Raw genomic sequence first — 21871 nt, forward strand, 5'->3', positions numbered from 1 at the left:
GCTAATGCGTGAATATCGCTGTATTCTCAGCGATATTCACGCATTTCGCCGCTATCGCTGTATATTTGAGCACAATGGAGAAAAACGGTGCTAATAGCATGTTTTCACCGCTAACATATCCAGCGATAGGCAGCGATAAAAAAATCGTTGCAAAGCCTATTTAGCGATAAATATCGCTACTTGTTGGTAATATGCCCCTACATATTTATAAAGTATTTACTCATTCATACACTTGTATTATATAGATATAAAATTTAGAAATAACAATTTCAAGAATCCACCACAAGGGCCAGGGAAGACATGCATGTGACCTCAGAATCAACAGCTTTAAGTAGTAACTCACATTACCGGTATGTCTCTCCTTTACCTTTCTCCCTTCACACCTACCAGAGGAATCACAATGACCCCCAGATCAACAGCCCGCTCTAAAGCTCAGCTGGCCAAATAAAGACTGGTGCAGTCTCACAGCCACCACCTGTTGACACCATTGTGTTTTCCTTTATATTTAACTCCTTCCTCACAACTCGCTCTGCTGGGGATGAGCAGAGATGCAACAACTACAAATTAAACCGAAGAAGTGAAGAATGAAAAGAAAGTGAGGTGAGAGAAGACTAGGGGCATATTAACAGGGAACAGGGAAAATGTACGCTAAGGGCGCTTAGCGTTAGTTTTTTTAATGACCGCTATCGCTGGATAATATTGCCTGGTTATCGCCTTATTAACAACGCTAACCGCCGAGGCGATAAAAAACCCAGCGATAGCGACATTTTGGGAGGTTATCGCTGGTAATGTAGTGATAAAACTACAAGGATAGGGATATCCTTGGTGATAGCCGATGGTGGACTTAGCCATATAATCCACCTCCCATTGGATTACATGGCTAAGTCTGAAAATTAGCAGACGTAAAAAAGCAGGTTAGCGCCGCTTTTTTTGTCTCTAACAGGGTTAGCGTGAAGCTTGCTAATAGGAGAAATGTCACTTAGCTAAATTTCTCCTATTATTTTGCTCTGGAACGCCCACTTTGCATCTCATTAAAGATGCAAAGGGAAGCGTAGTGAAAAAGGGTGCTAACATGCGATTTTGCATGTTAGCACCCTGTTGTTGAAAGGGCGATATTTTTATCTCCGCTTCTTTGGCTTTTAAAGGCAAAAAAGAGGAGATAAAACCCTTGATAAAATGCCCCAAAGTGATTATGGCAGAGGACCAGGTCGATAGAAATCAGAATTACGATGGCATAAGGCACAGTGGGGCATATTACCAAGGGCTTTATCGCCCTATTACCTAGCTGTCGCTAACACCAGTTAGTGACAGCTAGTAGGAGATAGCGGGCATTTAGGTGCCCACTTTGCATGTCAGCGATAATTATCGCTAATGACATGCAAAGTGGGCGTGCCAAGATGTTAGCGACTGGAAACAGTCGCTAACATCTCTATCTCCTATTACCAACTTTTGGAAATAATCACGCTAAGCGCGATTATCTCCAAAAGCTAACGCCTGCCCAGAGCTGTTCTTAGCCATGTTATCCAATGGTAGGTGGATAACATGGCTAAGAGCATTTGCTCGGTAATGCATTAATATCGCTGACTTTACAGCGATATTCATGCATTTCGGACGATTTTTATCGCTTAGGAGATAAACCTTGATAATAGCAAGGCTCCTAAGCGATAAAAATCGGCGGAGCTCGGCGATATTAATATTGCCGCTAAACCAACATAGCGATAATCATCACTAGTTGTTGGTAATATGCCCCAGTGAGAGGAAAGGAAAATGAAAGGTGGAGCAAGAATTAGATTGAGACAATGTCAGGAAGACGTGGAAAACACGCTGATAGAAATGGGAGACAAGAGAGACAGGCGTGGGATTTAGACGGAAAATGTGCAAAAACCAAGAGATAAACAAGAGGAAAGAGGCGGAATGACAGACTGACGGAAGGGAGAAATAGAGGAAGAGAAAAGAAGGGAGAGGTACAGAGGTGGAGAGAGAGAGAGAGAAGGGGGTTGTACTAATAAAGAGAGCAGAGAGACCAGGGCAGTTGGTTTTATGTAGGGAGAGTGCTCCAGACTAAGGGGTGCACTTCTGAGAGGTATTGTCCTATAGTTAAAAAGAAGAATGCGGTGGGGGAGATGTTATAAGCACACATAGGAGGAGTGACAGAGAACGAGGATAAACGAGGGGCAGAGTAAGGGAATGTGGCAAAAGAGCTGAAGGAGATTTATTGGGTGCGGGAATATGTGAGAGAGAAGGTATGCGGCAGAGGGTGAGGACATGTGGCAAAGAAACCGAGCATCCCTGGGAACTAAAATTATTACTAACTGTATATGTTCACGAGACACATCAACGCTTTACAATCAAAAACTAAGTTCAGGGGACTAGAACATCCAAATGCTTGACTCGTTTGTAAAAAGTCTAATTGTCTACCTTAAAGCAAAAGGACATCAAACAGCTTTAAGCGCTCGGAAGAAGTCTGCTCACACACGAGGCTGCCTGAAGAACTCACTGAAAATAGGTCTAACATGCCAAACTGCAAAGATTTCCAATTAAACTCTCCTACTTGACAGCTACATTTTCTTCAGCTTTAAACACAAGACTTCAGAGGAAGGATTATTTGTGTATTTGGGCTTGAATTTCGGAAGGACTCAGGCAAGTGCATGCATCTTCATGCTATTTGCAGGTTTTTTTAATCGATAGTATACTATAAGTGCCAGGAGCAGGCCACTCACGCCATCCGCTGCTTTCCTGACCACAGCCACATTAGCAATACTCGCCGGGGAGTTGGGATGCCGGGGAAGTTTAAAATTAACAGATAATCAAAGAAAACGTACCTGATCCGCGCCGCTTCTGCTCGAGTGGACTGCTCCTGGGCCGGGGTCCCGCACACGCTCTTCTTGAACAGACAGGAACAGCCGGGACGTCACTGCCAACCACTTTACTGACGCTGCTCCAGCAGCGCCAGGATTGGTTGAGGGCAGAAATACTCCCTGCCCATTAGGAGACCAGGGGCTGAGGGCATGATGCAACCCTTGATCTCTTAAGGGGAAGGCTAGTGCGCATGTTCGGGCTAATCATAAAAATTACCAGCCCAAAAACGAACATGCACAGCATTGCTGTGACTGTAGTGTGCTGCTGCCTGTCACTCAACTCCCTGAGTGCTGCCGCAGCCCCGCCCCCTCCCACCCCCTTCAGCGTCCCTCGTTCTACTTCTCCGACGCTAATTCCAATCAGGAGTCCTGATTGGAATTTCCTGATTGGAATTAGCGTCAGAGAAGTAGAACGAAGAATTTGCAAGCCGTGGCATTAGTGGGACAACGCCCCAGCGCCCTCAATGGACGCACCGCCACTGTGGAAACCCCTAAAAGTAAGTATATTACATATATAATGTTATTAAAATCAAAAGGTCTTGAATAAGGCTAGATCTAAGAATCAACACGCAGGTCCAGATTTAACATTTACTCACACAGCGCAGTGCAGCAGCCACAAATGCTGCGCTGCGTGAAAAGGAAAGAGGAGGAGAGCGCCATATTTATAGAAATCTGGCACTCTCCTACTTTCTCCCTAGAGCCGACGCAGAAATCCGTTGCCGTACGCCACGGAAACATCTTTACGCCATGGTGCATTGACTGACTTTAACCCTTTTCCCTCTTTGTATGTGTGCTGTAAAGTGCAGCACACGTACAAAGTCAGAAAAGGAAGGAGAAAATAAAGCATCTATCACTCGTTGCGCCTGCTTCGAAAGAGTGCAGTTTTCTGATGCTAAAACCGGTCTACTTTAGTTAGTAAATAGGGTTTAGCATCAGAAACCGTGGGTTGCATGGAAACGCCCATTCTCCACCTATGGCACGCCCTCTTGGCGCTAAGTAATGTTACTTTCACATTATTTTCATCAAGTTTAGAGCTGGAAAGAAAATCAGAAAAAAAGATTTCACAACGATTTGCGTCACTTTTGTGACGCAAACACTGTGTCAAATCTTAGTAAATCTCTGCAGTTGCTTCTATATATACAGGCTGCTTTTTCAATTCAATTTTAGTTCAATTACAAAAAGACACAGGGGCATATTACCTAGCAATAACGATATTTATCGCTGAGCAGGGGTAGCGGGAATAATTTTATTACCGCGCTACAACGCTTTTTATCGCTGAGATACCTTGCTATCGACAAGGTTTATCTCAGAAACGATAAAAATCATTCAAAATGCGTGAATATCGCTGGAAATACAGCAAAATTCACACATTATCGTGACAATGCTCTTAGCCATGTTATCCACCTCCCATTGGATAACATGGCTAAGAACTGCTCTGGGCAGGTGTTAGCTTTTAGAGATATTCGCGCTTAGCGCGAATATTTCTAAAACTACGACTTTGTAGGTAATAGGAGATAGCGATGTTAGCGACTGTTTTCAGTCGCTAACATCTTGGCACGCCCACTTTGCATGTCATTAGTGATAAATATCGCTGACATGCAAAGCGGGCCCCAAGATGCTCGCTATCGCCTATTAGCTGTCGCTGGTGTTAACAACAGCTTGGTAATAGGGCGATCAAATTATCGCCGCTGTACCGGGAAAAAGTCCTGCTAAAGCGGCGATAAGGGCCCTTGGTAATATGCCCCACAATTCAACTCAATTATATAGAGTTTCGTAAAATATTATGAAGCAGACCTGCTGTTGCGATAATGCTAATGTTTTTACCGATTTAAGAGTGAATCAGTGGGTCTCACCAGGACATAGTGCAAAATATAGAGGCAGTAAAGTAAACCTTCATTTAGAATACAATGAAATTACATCTGTTCTTTTAAATAGTTGTCCTGAACCCTCCTGGTAGAAATATAGGGGCATATTATCGAGAAAGGGCGTTACATTATCGCCGCTTTTATCGGCAGGAAACTGCCGATAAAGCGGCGATAATGTGCTTGATAATATGCTCTATGAATTCCCATCGAAGCCCATGTTAGATGTCTTCATATCTAACATGGGCTTCGATTGGAATTCATAGAGCATATTATCAAGCACATTATCGCCGTTTTATCGGCAGTTTCCTGCCGATAAAAGCGGCGATAATGTAACGCCCGTTCTTGATAATATGCCCCATAATAAAGTTGGACAGATTGATGAGAGCAGCTAGTAGCTGGGCGGAAAAAGAGCTCCTCAGAGTGACATGTGCGCGAGACGACTTTACGTTATTCTGTCAAGGCCGACATTTTACCCCAATCTGTCATGGCCGCTTGTTAGCAAAATATCTTCCCGGTTTTACGTCTTTCAACCCGATCCAGCATGGACGCCACGCCTCTCATTAAAGTGACGTCCAAACCAATAGCGAGCCATTCTAAACCAGTGAGGTGTTTGGTTTGTCGGATCTCAAGCAGGGCGTGGCCGCAGTACTAATATTTGCATATTTTCTGTGCAATGCCATGGACTTCTTTTCTTTGTTTTTCTTTGTTAAATTGTCAATATTAACTTCTTTTACTACCCGCAGATCTTTTACTCCTTTCCATTTCAATCAAAAATTAATAATTTGGCAAGACCTATTAAAAGTAGGTATTTCTTAGCCCTACCACGTGAAATTGCACATTATCTTTTTAAGATCATAGCTCTTTACTATTTGTCTAGAAGGTTTCTCTTAAAGAGAAGCCGCCAAATCATTGTTAATGTAAGATGTGGAAAAACGTCTAAATTCTAATCTTAATCGAATGGAACATTGATGTCGAATTACTTGGATATTATTATCAAACTCGTTGTAATAGGAAGTAGGGAATACATTTATGGATATCTTTTACTATGCAAGTTACTTAATGGTGGATGTTGCCAGCCGATTTTATATAAACGAGTACAGTGAGGCTCGTCGTTGATTGCCGAAAATTGCCCAATTAACTGTAGCTTGTTTTGTTAACTGGATTTTTTTTATTCCAGGTTATCTCCATTCTAGATTTGCTGCTAAATAGAATGCCTTGTCAGTAGTTGTCTCTCCAGCGATAAATAAATGATTGCAACGAGCTAAAAGTTCAACTAAACAGACTTGCACAGTGTAAAGTAGCGGCCCCGGGCCCACTGGCTAAAGAGACACTGACACTGTTGACATCACAGTCGAGGTGCGAAATATGGATTCCGCGAGGGAAGGCCGAGGCCGAGTAACAACTTAATAAACGTCTCTGGAGGAGCAGGAAGAAGTGCAGTACCACTGGCAGCCCCCAGAGGTCCCTGTAGAGTCTGAATAGGGCTGCACGAATACAGTATCGCAGGCTGTCCCTAGAGGTCCCTGTAGAGTCAGCACTGTCGCCGGGTGTGAAAGGGTGCAGTACCGCAGGCTATCCCCAGAGGTCCCTGTAGAGTCAGCACTGTTGCCAGATGTGAACGAGTGCAGTACCGCAGGTCCCTTTAGAGTTCTATAGCTTTCAAATATATATATATATATATATAGATATATATATATATATATATATATATATATATATATATATATCTATATATATATATATATATATCCAAAAATCTTGAGTTACCCCATGAGCCACAAACCAGGAAGGTTAAACTCCGTTTATTTCGTGCAAGTGACAGCACAGTGGAAGGAAAACTGTCCATAAATCTGCCAGCCTGACGCGTTTCATGCTTCCCTGAGCATTTCTTCAGAGGCTTTGATCCAGCAAGGCACGAAGCATCAGCATTACTTGTAACTCCCACCACTTACCAAATTTTGCATCGCAGTGAAGCAGCTCACTGGAGTATTATTGAAAGGCACTACAAAGACCATCAGGCTCGGGGAGAGCCGACGCCCACTGAGGCAGGTATTTATAAGCCCAGTGTGTCACTTTTTTTGACTCACCGGCGGCGCAGTGTGCCTGCCCTTACTTACAAGGCCACATAAAGTCACCCTGCATGGCTTTTCATGGCATTGCAACTATGGCCCCCTCTCATGCGTTACTCTGCATGAAGGGGTATTCCATGGGTGCTGCTGTGGCTGGCTCCATGCAACATCCATTGAACCTGACGCATTCCCAGATTTACAGTGTTTGGTAAACCTGGGAATGTGTTATATTCCTACGCCTCCCCAGGGGAGGCACAACAAGGAAAAATACCTTTATTTCCACGTGTGTTTCCTTTTTCGATGTGTGCTGTATTATGCAGCACACATAGAAAGAAGAAAACACCTCTCGTGAAGGAAGGTGTCCCTTCCTGCACAAAAACAATCACCCCTACAACGCAGACACCCTTGCTCCATGGCACAGGGGTTGGCGCTTGGTAGTCCATTGTGCGCCAGTGCAGGGGAAGGCTTGCTGCAATGCTGTGCATCAAAATATTGTAAACCTGGCCCAAGTTAGAGCTTGGGTTTTATTTTTCCAAACTTAAGGTATGTGTTGTGCCAAAGCAAAGTAACACATAGCAGCGCAAAGTGTGGAGAAAATATTTAGGGTCAGATTTATCACTGAATTGTGTTGCCTTACATCACGAAAGGACAAAATAATCCATAAGACAGATTTACCAAGCAGTGCAATGCCACCTTGTGCAGCCCTGCATGGCTAGGTAAATGTGAAGTAACACAAGGTAAGTTCTCTGTCGTGGGGCGCATATTTATAAGAACTGACCCATCACCATAAGCATCGCTGCGTCAGATTTCATGCTCCTGCCGCACAGGCCCAAACGCCCGTACCGCGCAGTGTTGTTGTCAATAATGGCAGTTCATTCCGCATCAGTAATATTATCACTGATTTCACAGAACATGGCCTGAGTGTGGTAATATGTGAGGACATAAGCAGTGCATGGCAAGGCCACAAGTTATAGTTTTCTAACTATAACTGTTGAATCGCAGTGTATTTTTTTGGTTTAAAATGGTATGTGACATTTTCACCTATCTATAATGTCGCTTTCACTTTTTTATTTTTTCAGTGAAATTATGTTTTAAAGTATATTTTATTACCATATCTTCTTATCCCAACTCCCCAGAGTACAATGGGGCATATTACCAAGCCTGGCAAAATGACATTATCGCCGCTTTAGCGGCCGTTTTTGGCCGCTAAGCGGCGATAATTCTATCGCTCTATTAGCAAGCTGTCGCTAACTGATGTTAGCGACAGCTTTTAGGCGATAGCGAGCGGTTTGGGGCCCGCTTTGCATGTCAGCAATATTTATCGCTAATGACATGCAAAGTGGGTGTACCCAACCTGTTAGCGACTGAAAGCAGTCGCTAACGTCGCTATCGCCTATTAGCAAGGCAGGCGTAGCGATGGAAATATTCCCGCTATCGCCAAAAACTAACGCCTGCTCAGATCAGTTCTTAGCCATGTTATCCAATGGGAGGTGGATAACATGGCTAAGAGCATTTCGTCGCTAATGCATGTATATCGCTGTATTCTCAGCGATATTCATGCATTTCGCCTGATTTTTATCGCTTTTGAGATAAACCTTGCAAATAGCAAGTTATCTCAGCGATAAAAACCGGTGATGCGCGGCGATAAAAATATTGCCACCAACCCTACTTAGCGATAAATATCGCTATTTGTTGGTAATATGCCCGAATGTCTTTAACTTTGCTTGGTAGTAGTTGGTGAGCTGGCCCTGGTCTTAGGCCAGGCCCTGTCCCCAGACCCCTTCGGGCAGCTAACACCTCATCGCAGGGTCATCTGTCAGTGTGCAGCAACCCACAGCAGAAATTCACCCCCTGCTTCTGCCCTTTTTTTTAACATTTTCCAATCTCGCAAGACTCTTGTGCGAGCCAACGCCACCCTATGTGCTCCTGTGGGACTGGCTCCTTCAGGACACCCGTGGTATTGCGGTAACCCAAAAATATTTTTGGGACATTTGGCCAGAAGGGCCTCTTCCCCAGTCGTGGTTCGCCTGCCTTTCCACCTTATACCTTATTTTCAATTTTAGGACACGGGGACCAAGTCACTGTGTCCGGAAATAGCAGCCGCATTTCTCTTTGTGTTGTGTTCAGCCAATCAGAGCATAAGCTAAAGATGAAATAAATGCATAGGGGCAGTTTACAACTTCTGGCGAATCTCTGCTAGTCAGCAGGGATGCGCCAGAAGAGTTGTGACGCATATGCCCACATGTGCGCCACCACTGATGGGCCACATTTCCAATGTGGCGCACCGTGGCACACGGATGGGCAGATGCGTGTCGCATCCCCGAGGGGAAAAGGCGGCGCATTGCTGGAGTCGTGACGCAAGCGCAACACAACTCCAGCAAGGCTCAGGGTACCCCTATTCCTAACATGCTGGGTCAATCCTTACACCTGCTTCAAGCAGGCGCAGGGTTTGGACGCAACATGGCCGTAAAAGTGACTTCGTGAAATCTTGTAGATTTCACTCAGCCACTTTTTGGAGGCGTTCCTGCCCCGGAACGCCCCCCCTGTGCCGGAACGCCCACATGTGGCGCTGGGCCTTTACAACGTGATGCATCACCCCAGATGTGTCGCGTTGTAAATAGCCCGCAGCATGGCGCTGGCTTTGTGCCGCCGCTGCGTCACAAAAGTGATGTAGCGGTGGCGCAAATGTGGCGTACGGGGCTTGTAAATCTGCCCCATAGGGTTTATTTTTTGACATAGGTAAAACATACTTTTGACAGTCTCAAGGTTGATGGAAGAATAAATGGGTATATAAGTGTCTAAATTGATGATTTTTTTGTGTGTAAAATTGATTGTATAACGGACTGATAAAGTGTATCTTAGTGAATAAATGGGTTAGTGAGTAATGTTTAAATATGTAAATATCTGTATCAGTCTCTCACTTTGTGTATAAGTGACTGCATTGGTTGGTGAGTAGCTACATGAGTGTCTATATGGGTTATTACTTGGTTTTTCGAGTATCAGTATGAGTGTCTGTATGGTTCAGTGGAGGGTATTACTTAGTGCATAGATGCATGAATGAGCGAGTCACTGTTTGTATGTGTTGAAGACAGTATGTGTGCAGGACTGTATTGGTGGATGAGTGTGTGTGTGGGTGTGTTAGTGAGTGAATACCTGTCTCAATAGTGTCTTTATAAGTAACTACATATATTTTAAACTAGCAGCCCGTCCCAACGTTGTCCGGGTATGAATTGCTGCCGGCCAGTAGTATATTGTTTTGTAGGATTTCGTTTTGATAGCATTTCTTATCTGTGACAGGCCTGTGAAACGCTCCGATTCACAGTGCATTGCTGATGCACTTAAAGAGTGCGCGTTCAGTAGTGTGTGAACTCGAGTTTCCCTACTTTATTTTTCCTTGCAATATTATATAGCGCGAACTCGACAGCATGGCATGAGCACAATTTACATTACAGAAGAACACATTCATTTGTGGTAGGCACGGGAGACAAAGTGATTTGCCTGGAATCACAGGATGTTGAGCTGATGCCGAGATTCGAACGTAGCTCCCCAGCTCTAAAGGTCGCAATTCTAGAACTTGTGGCGGGAGGTGTGTCTAAAAGTGTATGTCGGTGCTGGCCATCAATGAGAGAGACCTGTGCATTTTTCAAATCGGTGGTGAAAAAATATGAGTATGTTGCTGGAGATGTGAGCCGCCATGCCACCAATGTACTTACCGGGGGAGGGTAAACACCCATTATTCCGCAACTTTCTTTCCGCATACCATCACTCTGCATACTTTCATTACGAAAGTACCATGACTCCGCAATGCCATTATAACGCATGGCATTACATTTCATATGCTTTTACCACACATACATTTACAACAAAATTCGTTGTAAATGCATGAATGGTAAAAGCATGTTTTTTTATTAATGTTTGGATAAGGTAAGTATGGGTATAGGGGTATATGTTTTGGGGTACTGAGGTATACGTTTTGGGGTGTTTGGGTATTTCAAGGGTTGAGATATAGTTTTGGGTTATGGGGTACAGGGGTAGTTTTAGGGTTTAGGGATAGGTATGGGTTTTGGGGTACAGGGGTATTTTTAGGGTTCAGGGCTAGGTTTGGGTTTTGGGGTATAGGGGTATTTTTAGGGTCCAGGGGTAGGTTTGGGTTTTGGGGTACAGGGGTATTGTAAGGGTTCAGGGCTAGGTTTGGGTTTTGGGGTACAGGGGTATTTTTAGGGTTCAGGGCTAGGTTCGGGTTTTGGGGTACCGGGGTATTTTAGGGTTCAGGGGTAGGTTTGGGTTTTGGGGTACAGGGTTATTTTTATGGTTCAGGGCTAGGTTTGGGTTTTGGGGTTTAGGGGTATTTTTAGGGTTCAGGGGTAGGTTTGGGTTTTGGGGTACAGGGGTATTTTAAGGATTCATGGCTAGGTTTGGGTTTTGGGGTACAGGGGTATTTTAGGGTTCAGGGGTAGGTTTGGGTTTTGGGGTAGAGGGGTATTTTTAGGGATATGGGGTAGGTTTGGGTTTTGAGGTACAGGGGTATTTATAGGGTTAAGGGCTAGGTTTGGGTTTTGGGGTACAGAGGTATTTTTAGGGTTTAGGGACGTTTGGGTTTTGGGGTACAGGGTATATTTATAGGGTTAAGATGGGTTAGTGTTTAAGGGTGTTGGGGTATTTTAAGGAGTAAGGGTGGGTTATGATTATGGGGTGCAGGGGTATTTAAAGGGAGCAGGGTGGACACCCAGCGCTGGAATGGTTTTTTTCCCCATAATCCCTCACCCCGCACACGACCACGCCCCCAGCACACAATATGAGACATGGCTTGAAAGGCAGAAAGCAAAAACAACAGTTGATGGACAGAATGCAGAACAATGTCATACATTCATCCCAGTATAGAGATCTGGGCCTAAATCCATTGTTTTTTTGCACTCTACACCACCCCAATTCAGACATGACCATATGCAAATCAGCCTTGACCCTGTGCTTCATGAGAACAGTCCAGCCCGAACTGCCAAGCCATGTCTTTCCTGGACCAGCATCTAGCATCCTAGTACTGGCTATCAGCCCTCTTCAGCCAGGATCGCTTGACTCCAGTGGTCTGGAGAGCATGGGACTCACGTCTGAGCATACCCATCCCACTCGGGGTGACAAATGCAAAAACAAGTGGATGGACAGAATGCAGAAAAATGTCATACATTCACCCCAGTACAGCGATCTGGGCCTTAATCCATTTGTTTTGCACTCCACACCACCCCAGTTCAGACATGACCATATGCAAATCAGCTTTGACCCTGTGCCTCATGGGAACAGTCCAGCCCAAAGGGCAGAACGTACCACACGCCCCCAGCATTTGTCACGCCCCAGCACACGTCCACAGCACAACGCAGACACGCCCACAAGGGACTACTTTGCTGGCCCGGTTCTTTTACCTTTTAAATGTATATGGTGGGCGTCTGCATAGCCTATGTCCTTCTGCTGCAACTGCCCTTTCCAACGCTGTATTGGGTGTTGTGATTGGTGCTGTGGTTCCTGAGATTACCCGCCTCAAAGGTTTGGGCTCTCTCTTTATTATATTAGTATGGACTAGTATATGTGAGTATTGGTATATATAAGTGAGTATATGCGAGAGTGAGAGATTATAAGAGTTCCTGTATGAATAAGTATGTGTTTCTATAAGTGATTGTTTAAAAGAGTAAGTATGTGTAAGTTTCTGTAGAAGTAAGTGTGGTAGTGTGTGTATAACTGTATATGCATGTAAATGGATGTTTGATTCTTTGTTAGCATGAGTGACTATGTGTGTGAGTAACTCTATGGATGAGTGGCGGTGTGTAACAGGATGTATAGGTGTATGAGTACATATGATGAGTAAGTACATGTATGAGTAACTGTATAGCACTGTTGGTGAATGAGTGAACGTGTATGTAGATCTTGGAATTACTGAATAGGTGTGTTGTAAGTGGTATAGGTATGTCCATTGTTTTGAAAATGTTAGTTTCTATTTTTGAGTGTGTGTATCAAAGGTTATATTAGGGTGAGAGGAGGTCTGCCACTCTATCACAAGGATGATGTCATCAGTGATGTCATTTGAGATGTCATCAGTGATGTCATGAGTGATGTCATGACCATGTCATGAGTGATGTAATATGTGACATCATAAGCAGTGCATTGCGGGCGCGCAAGTTATAGTTAGCTGAACTAACTATAACGGGGACATTTCTAGGGTTTTGTACGAGTGAAATGTCAAGCTATCTATAACACCCCTGAAACCTATGTTTTTTTCAGTGAATCTCAAAGGTTTTTTAAATGCTAATTTCTAATTATAATGTGACTGAAACCTATGGTTTTTTAAGTGAATTTCAAAGGTTTTTTAAAAGCTAGTTTCTAACTATGCCTACAGAGGTAGGACATGTGAAGAAAGAAGAAAAAACGTACAGAGAGAAAAAAAAGAAATGCAGAAAGAAGCAACAGAAGTCCTCAAAGATAACGAAAAGTACAGGAAGAAGGAAGACATGCAGAAAGAACAAACAGAGGAGCAGAAAGAAACCTTGTTGCAAAATCATCCTGTACCCTCAACTTTTTCCAATGGGTACTGGTGGTAACTGAGTCTGACTAACCAGTCATAGAGCCAGTACTATGCTACAAGACACTTAGAATACAGCGAAAACACCTACATACTCTAGGAACACTATGCGTTGCGGTACCCCTGTGATTACCATGGCCTCCTCTGTAAGACCTAGTACATAATAGGGCAGGGGGGTTAAAACCACCTCTTAAAACGCACCACAGGGCGTGTTTGCACACTGGTGAAGGGAGGGGGGGGCCTGAAGTGACATGTGTGCAAACACACCCTGTGGCCATTTTAATTTGGAGGATAAAGTCCCCTTGAATCCTGAGAGTCCTTAGGGTCAAACTAGCCCACTAAGTACCTCCAGTAAGCGCCGTTGCAGAGAGGTGTAAAAAGGGGCATGGCCTGGACCACCTATCTGAAACGCAGGGCAGTGGCGCTTACTGGAAGCACCTGGTGGGCTAGTTGGCCCCCAGGTGCCCTCAGGATTCAAGGGGAATTTTTTCCCCAACTTAAAATACACCACAGGGCGTGTTTGTACACGTCACCTCAGGCCCTGTCCCCTCCCTTCACCACTGTGTAAACGCGCCCTGTGGCCGTTTTAAGTTGGGAAATTAAGGGGCATATTACCAAGGCGGGCGATAAGAGATTAACACCGCTTAAGCGGCCGTTTTCGGCGGCTAAGCAGCGATAATACTATCGCCCTTTTAGCAAGCTTACGCTAACAGCAGTTAGCGACAGCTTGTAGGCGATAGCGATCGGTTTGGGGCCCGCTTTGCATGTCAGCGATATTTATCGCTAATGACATGCAAAGTGGGCGTACCTAACCTGTTAGCGACTGAAAGCAGTGCTAACATCGCTATCGCCTATTACCAACACAGGCGAGAGCGAATATCTCCAAAAACTAACACCTGCTCAGACCAGTTCTTAGCCATTATATCCAATGGGAGGTGGATATAATGGCAAAGACCCTGTTAGCGATAATGCGTGAATATCGCTGTATTCTCAGCGATATTCACGGATTTTGCTGCTATCGCCAGGAATTTTATCGCTTTTGAGGTAAATGTTGCTAATAGCACGTTATCTCAGCGATAAAATCCCGTGATGCACGGCGATAAAAAAATTGCCCCTAACCCTACTTAGCGATAAATATCGCTATTTGTTGATAATATGCCCCTGCATTTCTCAAGAACAATGGTTTGAAGCAGATACCTTGGATTCTCTTTTGACTGAAGTTAAATCCAAAATTGTTAATGGTTGGAACATGCTTAACAAAAAAGGGGCATATTACCAAGGGCCTTATCGTCGCTTTAGCAGGAATTTTTCCTGCTAAAGCGGCGATAATTTTATCGCCCTATTACCTAGCTGTCGCTAACACCAGTTAGCGACAGCTAGTAGGAGATAACGATCATCTTGGGGCCTACTTTGCATGTCAGCGATATTTATCGCTAATGACAGGCAAAGTGGACGTGCCAAGATGTTAGCGACTGGAAACAGTCGCTAACATCGCTATCTCCTATTACCTACTTTTGGAAATAATCGCGCTAAGCGTGATTATCTCCAAAAGCTAACGCCTGCCCAGAGCAGTTCTTAGCCATGTTATCCAATGGTAGGTGGATAACATGGCTAAGAGCATTAGCTCGGTAATGCATGAATATCGCTGACTTTACAGCGATATTCATGCATTTCGGCCGATTTTTATCGCTTAGGAGATAAACCTTGATAATTGCAAGGTTTCTAAGCGATAAAAATAGGCGAAGCACGGCGATGAGATTATTGCCTCTAACCAAGCTTAGCGATAATTTTCGCTTATTCTTAGTAATATGCCCCAAAATCTTTCTGACAATTTAAGACCGTTTTGGGAAGTTAGGGATGAACTTACTGTCAATGACCATTAGGTGATAAGGTGATCCCTCCTATATCTTTAAGAGAACACATTATTCACTAATCACATGTAGGTCATCCTGGTATCACTCGTACTAAATCAAGAGTTAAAGATCTTTATTGGTGGCCAGGAGTTGATAGTTGTGTTGAGAAAAGTGTCAGATCATGTATTAGTTGTGAAACTTCAGATAAGTCAAAGAAAACATTCAATCCTCCCTTAGGTGTAGTTCGTTCTCCGAATTTACCTTAGGAAGAAATTGCATTGGACATAATGGGTCCACTAATCCTCCCTTAGGTGTAGTTCGTTCTTTGAATTTACCTTGGGAATAAATTGCATTGGACATAATGGGTCCACTCACCTGGATTGATGGTACAAGTAAATACATTCTTGTTTTGGTTGATTTATTTTCAAAATGGTTTGAGCTCAGTATTGTTGATAAAATCGACACGAAATCGGTTATCACATTTTTAGAATCTATTTTTTTACAAGAAGGATTTCCTGCTTCTATACTTACTGACAACGGTGTACAATTTAAATCTAAAGAAATGTTGAATTTTCTTTCTGTCAATGGAATTAAACAAAATGTTACTCCCTTATATCATCCTTCCTGCAATGGCGTTGTGGAAAGGTTAAATAGAGTTATTAAAGATACCTTGCAGTTATGTAGGAATTCCAAACTATCTTGAGATGATGAACTAAAGAAAATGTGATGGTCTTACAGAGTTACCCCTCATCCTTCTTTAGGAAAAGTCCCTTTTATCTTATACAATGTAGAGTTCCTTTCTCTAAAACCAATCCTGGATGGATGAAGCGAAATGGAATGTTTTTTTGTAATCTTGATGATGTTAAAAGTACATTGAATAGTTCTCAAGAAAAAAACAGATTGGCTTATGATGCCAAACATGGTACCCGTCCATCTGATTTACAAGTTGGTCAGTGGGTTTGTGTTAAAAATCCAAGGAAAGTACCTAAAGGGTTTAACAAATGTTCTCAACCTAGGAAAATTTCCAATATTCATCATAACACTGTTACTTTGGACAATGGTGAGACCTGGCATACTAGTCGCCTAGCATTGGCCCGTTCTGTCCTTGATGATTCACCATCATCCTCTCAACATTGTTCATCATCTCCATTTTGGTGTTATGATAATACCTTAGAATCATCCACTATTCCTTGTGATCCTGTGGATGATTCTAATGATAATCCTCATGATATTGCTATCTGTAATAGACCTTTATCTAAGGTTCAAACGTCTTTTGGTAGAGTTGTTAAAAGACCTGAAAGATACAATGAATTTATTTGTTATTCAGTTTTATTTTATTTTATTTTTTCAAAAGGGGGAAGATGTGTAGTAGATAGCTAGCTTGTGGTAAGTTGTATTTATTTAATTATATTTGTGGAGTCATAGAATTTGGAGTTCTTGTATTATTCTGTATTCTGTGTGAGGCATTTGAGTGTAATCGGTTGTGAAGGCATTATGAATTGACCTGTAACCTTACTGGATGTTATCTGTGGCTTGTCTAATAAAGACAAATGACGTATAATCTAAAAGGTGTTACTACGTTGTTACTACACAGTCTTTGTGAGCGAGGCCCACAGTGTTGTTGTTAACTGTACACCGTTGCATCTGATGGGCGATTTTCAATACCTCTCTTCAGCCTAATGGGTACCCCACTTTGTACACGTCAAGCAATCAGTCTCATCAAATAATGAGGGATCACCGCAAGAGGTCTCGCCGGACCCCTCATTACTTGATGATACAGAGCGCTCTTCCATGCACAGGCTGCTGCTGCATTACGGTCATCACTGGTAGAAACTCAACATACTGAAAACCGCTTACGATCATCATGCCAGTCACACAGAAGAGCAGCAGTAAATATTTTCACTGGCTCAACCAAAATTTTAACCTGCTGTCATTTTGACAAGTTAGCTGCCCACCGGATACTTCTGGCCTAGCATGCTCAGAGCTTTTGCATATGCCATGCTCAACCACTTTACTGCGCAAACCGAGAAGCAGCTAGGCTTGAAGTAAGCAGCAGATGTGCAGCCTTGGAAGCCCCCAGAGGAACAATAGTAAATGCAGCTGCACCAACTAATGACCATCCACAATTGAACCAGAGAAAGTAGCCAGCCATCATGGTTGAGCTTCTGCATAGCACTATCAATAAACCCCCACGTGTATGCAACTGGGCAGATGAGCTAGTGCCCGGGTTGGGCTTAAAGGCCACTTTGATATAATCTTAGGGCCCGATTCACAGAATGAATTTAAGACTCAATCCTAAACTTACTACTATTTTGGTATTCACAGAATGAACTTACTACTTTTGGTATTCACAGAAGTTAGGATTTTGTCTTAAGTCTGTCTTAAGTCTGTCTTAAGTTTGTCTTAAGACAAACTTAAGACAAAATCCTAACTTCTGTGAATACCAAAAGAAGTAAGTTCATTCTGTGAATACCAAAATAGTAGTAAATTTAGGATTGAGTCTTAAGTTCATTCTGTGAATCGGGCCCTTAATTCCTTTTACAGTCGTAGGGCTCGATTCACAGAACTAACTTAAGACAAAATCCTAAACTTACTACCATTTTCGTATTCACAGAAGGCACTTACTCCAAAGTCCTAACTTTACTACTACTAAACTGAGAAAAATCCTAATTGTAAGACTTTCGGTATTCACAGAAGGCATTTAGGAGTCCTAAAGTTAGGAGTCCTAACTTTACTACTACTAAATTGAGAAAAATCCTAATTTTAAGACTTTTGGTATTCACAGAAGGCATTTAGGAGTCCTAAAGTTAGGAGTCCTAACTTTACTACTACTAAATTGAGACAAATCCTAACTTTAAGACTTTCGGTATTCACAGAAGGAATTTGGGATTCCTAAAGTTAGGATTCCTACCTTCTGTGAATACCGAAATGAGTAAGTGTCTTCTGTGAATACCAACATGAGTAAGTGCCTTCTGTGAATACCAAAATGGTAGTAAGTTTAGGATTTTGTCTTAAGTTAGTTCTGTGAATCGGGCCCATAGTATCTGCCTCAAAAGATGGCCAATTGCAAAAGCACAGATCCTGAATAATCAAAGATGGACACTTGATCAAAATGTTCAATAGCAGTAGCTCCACATATTTGTATAAGCACCATAGCCCTATGGTCCCGAATGATCTGGAGTTTACTTCCAACACCTCCAAAAAGTTATCTTATTTACACCTACTTATCAGTCAAGGGGCCAACAAGATATCCTAAATAGAGCCAACATGATAAAAGTGAATAGAACATTACCAGGTCTATCGGATGTAAAATCGCACAATTTGTACAGGGTAGCTTTTATCTCCAATCCCTGCCTTAGTGGATAAACGAGGAACAACCATAACATGGAGGTCTGACACCGCTTTGGCAGAAGCAATACTGGTGCAAAAGGAGACCATGTTGAGATGCGGCATTCTCATTAAAGAAGGGAAACTGGAACCTTATTCATATTTCAAAAACCCCTATAACAAAGCCGGGCTCCTGACCCATATTCACATCCAAGTTCAATACTGAGATTGGCTTGTGAACGAGGTGGACAACTGAGCAAGATTAGCCAAGTTTTATTATAACCGTGCGTACAATTGAGGCTGATGATGCACTACCACCGCCTACAGTCAATCCACAAGATATAGGGTTGCATAATGCCATGGTCCACCAGTTTATGAGCATAGTATATTACCTTCCACGGCCTGTGACTACCACTCAGCATTACCAACCCGGCAGCAGCAGATACATGCATAGGAATGGGAATGGGAAGCCGCTCACACTGGGAGCGGGTCTGGATGGATATTAAGGGGCATATTAACAACAAGTAGCGATAATTATCGCTAAATAGGCTTAGCGACGATTTTTTTATCGCTGCCTATCGCTGGATATGTTAGCAAAGAAAACATGCTATTAGCAACGTTTTTCTCCATTGTGCTATAATATCGCGGCGAAATGTGTGAATATCGCTGATAATACAGTGATATTCACGCATTAGCGACGAAATGCTCTTAGCCATGTTATCCACCTCCCATTGGATAACATGGCTAAGAACTGGTCTGAGCAGGCGTCGGTTTTTGGCGATAGCGGGAATATTTCCATCGCTATGCCTGCGACGTTAGCGACTGCTTTCAGTCGCTAACAGGTTGGGTACGCCCACTTTGCATGTTATTAGCGATAAATATCGCTGACATGCAAAGCGGGACCCAAACCGCTCGCTATCGCCTAAAAGCTGTCGCTAACATCAGTTAGCGACAGCTTGCTAATGGAGCGATAGAATTTATAAATACATTTCTCTTTATTCCAGGGTAAACCTTGTCCAGACTCTTGCCGCAGAGGAGGGCAGGTTTGGTTTCCTGGAACAGTAAAAAGAGCCTACCTCCCTGCAAATTGAACACTTGTGACCAGGACTTGTCTTTAATTACTTCCAGTGTAGAATGAATCCTCTTCTATGGATTCGTTCAAAACTTCTGACATCCTATGCTAACTAAAGACCTTGCAATGTGGTTGAACCATGGCATGTTTTTTGAGTTGTTGTGTTTTGCTAGATTTGTTCGAACTTAGGGGCATATTACCAAGGGTGGCGATAGGCAATTATCGCCGGTTTAGCGGCCGTTTTCAGCCGCTAAGCGACGATAATTCAAGCTACACTCTTTACGAATGTACACGAGGACTTGGTCAGATAAAAATCAGACTACTGCTTGCAATGCACTTAAGGTGGTGATGAAATGGGATTGCGCTTTATGCCATTATGCTCTTATTCCTTTACAGCCAGGAGACTCTACCTACACCCGCACAATACATTTTAGACAGATATTTGACTAAGCACATCTGTATTTTAGAAGAAAAGCAAGGTAACTTCATTAGTACAGAGGAACCAATGAACTAATTGTAGAATTGGGTTTATATATCAAATCTCACCCACCTATACTTGCATCTGAGGGTTAATGGGTCCTGGAGTCAGGAGGGATTGGCATACACTGTTGGATATTTGGAGTATAATGTATCCATATGTCAACATCTAATAGTAAAATTACAGCGTAGATATTGCATTGAGATGGCAGGAGTGATTGACTTATTTTCATACAGTAATTGACTATTTTTATTTATGCATATTATTCGATTGCTTTGACTTTTTTTTAAATGGTAGTTTTCTGAAATGTGATAGGACAATAGAATTTGTACAGGTGTTGTTTTATTTTTCTTGAATCGTGTGTGTTATATTGTATGGTCTACTATTGTAAGCCGAATCAATACAATGTTTACGTTTGATGGATAGATCTAAGAGACTTGATAACTATCATGAAAGCAACTTCCCAAGAAAGGAACTGCAAAGGGTGTGAATAAAGTGGCTCGAAAGAAGGGAGGCTCCCTAAGTCTAATAAAGACAATATAGAGATTTCAGGCTGGTGCTGGAGGTACCTTTGGTGGAATTATGAGGCATATTATCAAGGACCCGTGTTAAAATTATCGCCGTTTTATCGGCAGGAAACAGCCGATAAATCGGGGATAATGGGCTTGATAATACGCCCTTGTTAATTCCCATAGGAGCCCATGTTCTGAGGTTAACATGGGCTTCTATGGGAATTAACAAGGACGTATTATCAAGCCCATTATCGCCGTTTTATCGGCAGTTTCCTGCCGATAAAACAGCGATAATTTTAACACTGTGAAGCAGGTTCAATAATAACAGGAGATGGGATCACTGACATAATATCGAGGGACATAATATCTACTATCAAAAATATCGGCGACAAAATATCGACAGACAGAATATCGAGTTTGTATCTACAAACAGGTAAGTACAAAAATATCGAGTAAAAAATATCGTTTACAAAAATATAGGGACAGATTTATAAGCCCCATGCGCCACGTTTACGCCGCTGTTGCATCACGCAAGGCGGCGTAAACGTGGCGCATCCCTACGAGGCATTTACAACGTGACGCATCTATGGAGATGCGTCACGGTGTAAGGCCCTGCGCCACCTGAAACCTGCGTCAGGTTTCATGTAGGCATTCCGGTGCAGGGGGGGCGTTCCGTCGCAGGAACGTCCCTGAAAAGTGACTCAGTGAAATCTACAAGATTTCACTGAATCACTTTCCCAACGCTGATGCGTCAAAACCCTGCGCCTGCTTGAAGCAGGCGTAAGGCTTGACGCACCACATTAAAGATAGGGCAAGTTGGAACAGTGATGGAGTTGCGTGCCGCTCGCAACACAACTTCAGCACTGCGCCAACTTTACGCCCAAGATGCGACACGCATCTGTTCATTCCTGCGCCATGATGCGCCGCATTGTAAATGCAGCGCATCATGGGTGGCGCAAGGATGAATCTTTCCTGGCGCATCTCTGCCGATTTGCAGAGATGCGTCAGGCAACGTAAATCTGCCTCTTAGTTTATAAAAATATCGACTTTATTAAAAACAGTGTTAAATTAAATTAATATTAAAAATTAATTACTAAAATATACTTAAAAATACTTAAATTAACTTATAATAATTAAATACTTAATGAAAGTTACAATCATATTTGTTAAAACATATATATATATATATAGTAACATAATATAATTAAATAATATCCAATATTATTACCGTACAATAGCAGAAGTGTAAAAATTACTATTCCCACTCCAGTG

At 42.8% G+C, this 21871-nt stretch overlaps 1 protein-coding gene and 1 non-coding gene across 2 annotated transcripts in view; one reads left to right on the forward strand and one right to left on the reverse strand.

Moving 5' to 3' along the window:
* The window catches only part of LOC144807851 (uncharacterized), a 182176-nt gene that overhangs the window by 108980 nt on the left and 51325 nt on the right, over positions 1 to 21871 (reverse strand). The window lies entirely within an intron of this gene.
* On the forward strand, positions 5572 to 5626 carry LOC144808132 (U7 small nuclear RNA). Its single transcript, XR_013606660.1, has one exon. It is a non-coding gene; the product is annotated as a U7 small nuclear RNA (small nuclear RNA).

The sequence above is a fragment of the Lissotriton helveticus genome, chromosome 1_2 (assembly GCF_964261635.1).
Source record: "Lissotriton helveticus chromosome 1_2, aLisHel1.1, whole genome shotgun sequence".
Taxonomy (NCBI): Eukaryota; Metazoa; Chordata; class Amphibia; order Caudata; family Salamandridae; genus Lissotriton; species Lissotriton helveticus.